We start from the raw sequence: 7,945 nt of genomic DNA, 5'->3' as shown, positions 1-7,945 counted from the left end.
TTAGGAAGACCACCAAGGGCAAGAGGCACAACTGGAAGAGGTACGCTGTGCCAGGGGTCTTTGCTTCATTGGCGCTGATAAAGAACAAGGATAGAGGAATAAAGGAACAAGGATAGAGACGAGGCAGCCACTGATAATATGGCTGCACTGGTAATGAAGACTGCATTGCCCTGAGAAAAGCCAAGGGCAAACCAAACCCAAAGTAGTAAGACCAGTTCCTTTCTATGTTAGGCAACTGCTGGTGCACTTCATTCCTTTATTGAACCAACAATGTTTGAAGCAGCACAGTGAGTAGAGAAGAGACATATGCAGGAGACTAACCAGCTGAACAACAATATGGATGGGAAAGAGACCCACAAACACTCCTTGATTGAGGAAAAGAGCCTGCAGCAAAAGGTTGGAGAGCATGTCAGCAATTGTTTTGCAGACACTAGGGAATGGGTGAGGCTTCCTCACTGGTTTCTCAAATGCCAGGTCAGCTATATCTTGAAACCAAATGGCATTGACAACTTTGCTAGGCACAAACAAGGGGAGCACCCAATGAGCACTGGAGGTTGACATGAGGAAGAATTCTAGCCATGACTGAGCATCTCCATGTCATGATAGATCACCAATAATTCAGGGTGTCACTGACCAAAGCAGAAGAATAAACACTCAATAAAACAGGAGGAGACTGGACCAGAACACTCCACCATTCCAAGTGCAACACTGAAAAATTCTACTAACAATACATGGCTCACTCTCTCTCTTACTCTATGTTCTTGGCTCCTCTGTGCCAGAACACTACTTGCCTTTCTTCAGTGCTGCTCCTCTCCCTTTTGCTGGATTCAAGCACGCAGCTTGGAGACTGTAAAAATACCCCAGATGGAATCTTTGATTCCGCTGCCAAGGTCCTGGAGAAAGGTTTTAACACTGTCAGGCATCTCTTCACCACCCAAACTACCAACTACACAGAGGAGACAGAAGTGCCCCAAAGATTCTCATTATGAAGGACCCACAGCTCCACCGCCATAAGCTCTGGCCAGGCCCCTCACCCATGGCAGACCTGATTGGCTCCTCAGCACACAGCCGCCCCCTCTCCACTGGGCTGCTCCCAGGGCAGGGGCCACATAGGGCTGCTGCCAGGCATTTTTTAAACAGCTAAAAAGAAAATTTAAAAATTAGCAACATCGTGTTACTTAGAAGGGTAAAGAGCAACTGGAAATCTCATATATTGCTGGTAGAAATGCAAAATGTTACAGCATCCTTGGAAAATAGTTTGGCAGTTTTTAATAAAATTAGACATGTGCCTATGATACATTCCAACAATTTTACTTCCAGATAATTACTCGAGAAATAAAAACTATATTTATGCAAATACCTTCATACATTTATAGAGGTTTTTATTTTTAAAGTCTAAAAATGACACAATTCATATGTTCTTCAAATGGTAAACTGATAAACTTTAGCAAACCCATTCAATGGGATGTTGCTCAGGAATAAAAAGGAATGGACTTGATTCACATGACATAGATGAATCTCAAATGCATTAAGCCAAGTAAAAGAAACCATATCCAAAAAGCTACATATCATATGGTTCCATTTTATATGGCTTATTATAGGATGGGAAACACATCATAGGTTGTATTAGTTCATTTTCACGCTGCTATTAAGAAATACCCAAGACTGGGTAACTTATAAAGAAAAGAGGTAGAATTGACGTACAGTTCCACATGACTGGGGAGGCCTCAGGAAACGTACAATCATGGCAGAAGGAATCTCTTCACAGAGCAGCAGAAGAGAGAACGAGTGCCAAAAGAATGGGGAAGTCCCTTATAAAACCATCAGATTTCATGAGAACTCACTCACTATCACAAGAACAGCATGGGGGAAACCTGCCCCCATGATTCAATTGTCTCCACTTGGTCCTACTCTTGACACATGGGGATTATTACAATTCAAGGTGAGATTTGGGTGGGAACACAGCGCCAAACCATACCATAGGGTGTTAGGGATTGGAAGAGAAGGAAAGAGTTGAGTACAAATGGGCAGCATGAGAGACTTTGTGATGAGGAAACCTGTATTCATCTGTTCTCACACTGCTAATAAAGACATACCTGAAACTGGGTAATTTCTAAAAGAAAGAGGTTTAACTGACTAGAGAGGCCTCACAATCATGGTGGAAGAGCAGTGGACATCTTACATGGCAACAGGCAAGAGAGAACTTGTGCAGGGGATCTCCTCTTTATAAAACATCAGATCTCATGAGAGTTATTCACTATCATGAGAACTGCATAGCAAAGACCTGCCCCCATGATTCAATTACCTCCCACTGGGTCTTTCCCACAACACATGGAAATTGTGGGAGCTGCAATTCAAGATGAGATCTGGGTGGGAACACAGCCAAACCATACCAAAACTATTCTATTTTATAACTGTGGTGGTCAAAACATGATGACTTCATGCATTTGCCAAAATCTGTATAACTACACCCCATAAACAGCATATTTTACCATATCAGATTGTCAAAAAACCTTTCCAATAGCCTCTATAACCCTTAAAATTGAAGCTTATTTCCATATCCTGTACAGTTTTGCATAATATTTCTTCTGCCTCTCATTGCTCACTCATTCCATTGCTTACTATGCTACAGCAATACAGTTCTTAGTAAACAAAGTAACTTCAATCCTCAGGTTATTGCACTTGCCATCAAATTCCTAGAATATCCTTTTCCCCAGGTCTTTATTTTGTTAACTCCATCTTATCCTTCACATCTCAACTTCAATGTCAACTATCAGATATGCTTCCTTAACAGCCAAACTTACATTACCTTCCCTCTATCATATTGCCTTGCTTAGTTACTTCACAGTTTCCAGAATCTAAAATTATTTTTATTTATTTATGTTTTTACTTATTTGTTACATGTTCCCACCTCTAGAATACAAGCTCCATGGAGTGAGGTGTTATTTTTCTCTTTTTCAAAAAGAATAAAATCCCCGGGCATATAACAGCCACGTGATAAGTATTTGCTAAATGAATGACTGAATTTTAAAACTATTATATTAAGTGTTCTGAGATAATCCCTCCAAATTTCTCCCAGGCAACGCTAGACTTTTACAAAAAGGAAGAAAATAAATGGCTTGTACGCAGCTATAGTATTTTTACAACAAAGTGGATTATTAATTAATTGGCCAAATAATTTGTAAAAGAGGCTATTGAGCAAGATCAAAAATCTCCACGGTGCCCTTAAGGTCCAGAATTCTGTTACAATTTTGTTTGAACACGGATTCATTCATTATTAGACTTTGGTAGTGGTTGCTTAAGAAAAAATATACTCAGAGACAGATTACTTTTTATCACAAAAAAATAATAATACTGACGGTCTTCAAGATGGCTGACTAGAGGTGCCCAGCACTCTTCTCTCCTGAAAAAAAAGACCAAAATAGCAAGTAGATAACCACATGTCCAATAGCCTAAGCAAAACCACTGGGATTCAGCAGAGAAGTAACAGTGACCCTCTGAGGCATGGAAACTTGAGATTGCACCATAAACAGAGAAGCAAACCAGATGGTCAGGATCAGTTAAGAGCCAGGGAAGACTCCCCATTTCAGGAAAAATGTACATGAGAGATCCCCAATGGTCCACCTTCCCACCACAGATGCTTGTAATCCTAACTACAGGTGAGCCCCTCAACCCTCCCAGACCCTGAGCCTACAGGCAGCACAATTATGTTGTCCCTGCAAGGGAATTCATACTTTGTCTTATGCACCACCAGCACCCAATTTGCTGCAGCCCAGCATCACTTTCAGAGTGGAGTCAACACCAGACTATATCCTGCCCTGGAGCACAATAACTCCTACATCTCCATTTCCTTGGGGCCCCATCAGCATTCTCCCATATCCCCCAGAGGGCTGCAGCATCACCCCAGCTGGACCTAGAGGTGGGCCATGTCTCTGATACCCAAGCCCATGCAACACCCTACAACACAGGGAATAGACAGTCCAGCACATCAAGGAGGCTGCCCCTAAGACATAGGGAGCCAAAGCACATGCTCCTTATAGCCTGAGAGCCACCTGCCCAAGCCTCCACAACAAACAGTGATCCTGCCCCTACCTCAGCAGCCATTGTATACCCAAGCACACTGCCTGGGTACCTAAAACCTAGCCCACCTTGCCTCCCACAATAACTACCAACACCCACATACTTCACAAAGGGGCCCAAAGACCTCTACTACCACAGCCAGTACATGTGTGCACCTCCTGGGATGGCTCAAAGATAAGCCTTCTTGGGTCACCACTGTTACTATTGGCACCCACACACACTACCTCGGAACTCAAGGACCAGCCCACCAGGTGTCTCCATGCCACCACCACCGACACCTGCATGCCCTGCCCAGGGTCCGAAGGAGCAGCCCAAGGAACAGACAAGCCAGACTATGGCTGCCACTACCCGTGCCTGTGCACCACACCCAAGGTGCTGAGGACCAGCCAGCACAGGTTCTGTTGTCACTACCATCAGTGCCCACACACCCAACTTAGGGGCCCAAGAACTGGCCCGCCCAGAGCCCATTCTCACCACAGCCAATCCCCACACAAGCTATTTAGGGACCTGAGGACTGATTCATCTGGGGCTCACCCAAGCCACCCAGGGACCTGAGGACTGGCCTGACTGGCACCCCAGTTTCCAGAAAAGTCTTACCACAGCCTGCACAAATAACTACAACCACTAAGGAATTCACAGACACCACTGACGTTGATTACAGCCAAAGAAATCGTATGGAGATTACACTCTGGCACCCACTCAGAACCTAAGCCAAAGTACCCTAACCAATAGGCACTATAGATACATCAACCAGAAATCATATTTCCCTATGGAAACTACTCCATAAAATTAGAAAATGCACTGTTACACCAGATGCATAGATATCAACATAAACATCAACAGGAAACATGAAAAAGCAAGTCAACACAACACCTCCAGAGGAACACAATAATTCTCCAATAACAGATCCCAAAAGAAATCTATAAAATACCTTAAAAGGAACTCAAAATAACAATATTAAAAAAACATAGTAAAATACAAGTAAACACAGATGGACAATACAAAGAAATCAAGAAACTAACTTGTGATCTGAAAGAGAAATTTAACAAAAAAATAGATAAAAGAAAAGAACTAAAGAGAAATCTTGGAATGAAATAATTTAATGAATGAAATAAAATGTATAATCAAGACCTTTAACAATACACTATATTAGAAGAAAAAACAATTTCTAAACTTGAAGATAGGTCTTTTGAAAATTACCCAATGTAAAAAATAAAAAATACAAGAATGAAAAAGAATGAAGAAGGCTGGGCATAGTGGCTTACACCTGTAATCATAACACTTTGGGAAGCCAAGGCTGGAGGATCACTTGAGCTCAGGAGTTTGAGACCAGCCTGGGAAAACATAGCAAGACTTCATCTCTACTAAAATTTTAAAAAATTAGCTGGGCATGGTGGTGCATGTGATCCCAGCTACCTGGGGGTGGGGGACTGAGGTGGAAGGATTGCTTGAGCCTGGGAGGTCAAGACTGCAATCAGCCATGATTGTGACACTGTGTGACAGAGAGATTCTGTCTAAAAATGATTAATAAATAATAATAATAAGGTCTACATGACATACAGGACAACATGAAGCAAATAAACATTCAAATTTTGTAGGGAGAGAAGAAATAGGAGAAGGCATAGAAAACCTATTTAATGAAATAATAACTAAAAGCTTTCCAAGTCTTTTGAGAAATACAGACATCCAGATACAGGAAGTTCAAAATTATCCAAATAAATTTAACTCCAAAATTTCAAAGTTATCAAAGACAAAATAAATAATTATAAAACCAGCAAGAGAAAATCATCAAGTCACATATAAGGGAATTTCCATCATATTAACAGTAGATTTCTCAGCAGAAACCATATAGGCCAGGAATGAACGAGATGATATAGTCAAAGTGATGAAAGAAAAATAAAATGGCTGTCAAGAATACTATACTCAGCAAAGCTATTCTTCAGAAATGAAAGAGAATGAGTCTCTACCAGACAAACAAAAACTGAGAGATTTCATCACTACTAGACTAGCCCTACAAGAAATGCCTAAGCAAGTCCTACAACTGAAAGCAAAAGGATGATATCTACTATCATGAAAACACATGGAAGTATAAATAAAATTCACCGGTAGACCAAATACACAATATGGAAGCAAAAGGAATTAAACCTTATCACTACAGAAAACCACCAAATCCAAAAATAAACAATAGGAGAAGATGTAAGAAAATAAGGACATGCAAAACAATCAGAAGCTATCTAACAAAGTGATGGGAGCCAGTCCTCACCAGTCTATAACAACCTTGAAATGTAGATAGTTTAAATTCCTCAATTAAAAGCTATAGGCTGAATGAATGAATCAAAAAAGACCCAACTATATGCTGCCTACAAGAAACTCACTTCACCTGTAAAGACATGTAGAGACTGAAAGTGAAGGAATGAAAAAGGATAGTCCATGCAATGAAAATCAAAAGCATGCAGGAGTAGCTACACTTTGCTAAAATAGACTTTAATAAAAACAAAAAGAGACAAACAGAATTATTATATAACATAAAGGAATCAATTTAGCTGGAGGATGTAACAATTGTAAATATATATACTCGATACAGAGCACCAAGATATATAAAGCAAGTATTACTAAAGGTGAAGAGAGACATAGACCTTAATACAATAATCGTTGGGAACTTCAACACCTCACTTTTAGAAATGGACAAATCATCCAGTTGGCCAATTAACAAAGAAACATCAGATTTAAACTGCACGATAAGCAAAATGGACCTAATAGACATTTACAGAACATTTTATCCAAAAGCTACAAAATACATATTCTTCTCATCAGCTTGTGAAATATTCTGCTGGATGAACCACATGCAAGACCACAGAACAAATATCAATAAATTAATTAAAAATTATATTAAGTATCTTCTTAGACCATAATGGAATATAACTAGAAATTAATAACAAGAGGAACTCTGGAAACTGCAAATACATGAAAATTTAAAAACATGCCCCTGAATGACCAAAGGGCCAATTAAAAAATTTAAAGGGAAATCAAAAAGTTTCTTGAAAAAAATGAAATTGGAAATGACATACCAAAATGTATGGGATACAATAAAAATAGTACTGAGGGAATTTTATAGCAATAAATCCATACATTAAAAAGTAGAAAAACTTCAAATACAGAATTTAATGATGCATTTTAAGGAACTAGAAAAGTGAAAACAATACAAACCCAAAATTAGTAGCAGAAATAAATAATAAACCAGAACTAAGCAAAATAGCAACTAATAAAATACAAAAAGTCAACAAAACAAAATGTTGTTTTCTAAAAGATAAACAAAATTGACAAACCATTAGCTATATGAAGAATAACAGAAGACACAAAATTAAATCAGAAATGAACAAGGAGACATTACAACTGATACCACAAAAATACAAAGAATCATTAGAGACTATTATGGATAAATATGCCAACAATTGAGAAATCCTAGAGGTAATTGATATATTCCTGGACACATACAACCTAGCAAGATTAAACCAGGAAGAAAGAGAAAACTTGAAGAGACCAATAATGAGTAATGAGATTGAATTAGTCATAAAATGCCTCACAACACATTAAAGCCTAGGCCTGGATAGCTTTCCTGCTGAATTCTACCAAACTTTTAAAGAACACAAATTCTTCTCAAACTATTCCAAAAAAATTAAAGAGGGAGGATTTCTTCCTAACTAATTCTACAAGGCCAGCATAACCCTGATACTAAAACCAGACAAGGGCAGAATTAAAAAAAAAAAAATAAGAAAGAAAGAAAACCATGGGCTAAAAGCCCTGATAAACATACACGCAAAAGTCCTCAACAAAATACTAGCAAACCAAATAAGACATCGAAAAC

The 7,945-nt window shown here is 39.1% G+C and overlaps 1 pseudogene; it reads right to left on the bottom strand.

The window, feature by feature from the left end:
* Positions 1-923, bottom strand: LOC101142290 (etoposide-induced protein 2.4 homolog; annotated as a pseudogene).
* Positions 924-7,945: the final 7,022 nt, after the last annotated feature.

The sequence above is a fragment of the Gorilla gorilla genome, chromosome 6 (assembly GCF_029281585.2).
Source record: "Gorilla gorilla gorilla isolate KB3781 chromosome 6, NHGRI_mGorGor1-v2.1_pri, whole genome shotgun sequence".
Classification (NCBI taxonomy): Eukaryota; Metazoa; Chordata; class Mammalia; order Primates; family Hominidae; genus Gorilla; species Gorilla gorilla.
Note: the sequence above shows the minus strand (reverse complement) of the source record. Positions and strands in the feature narration are given on the sequence as shown.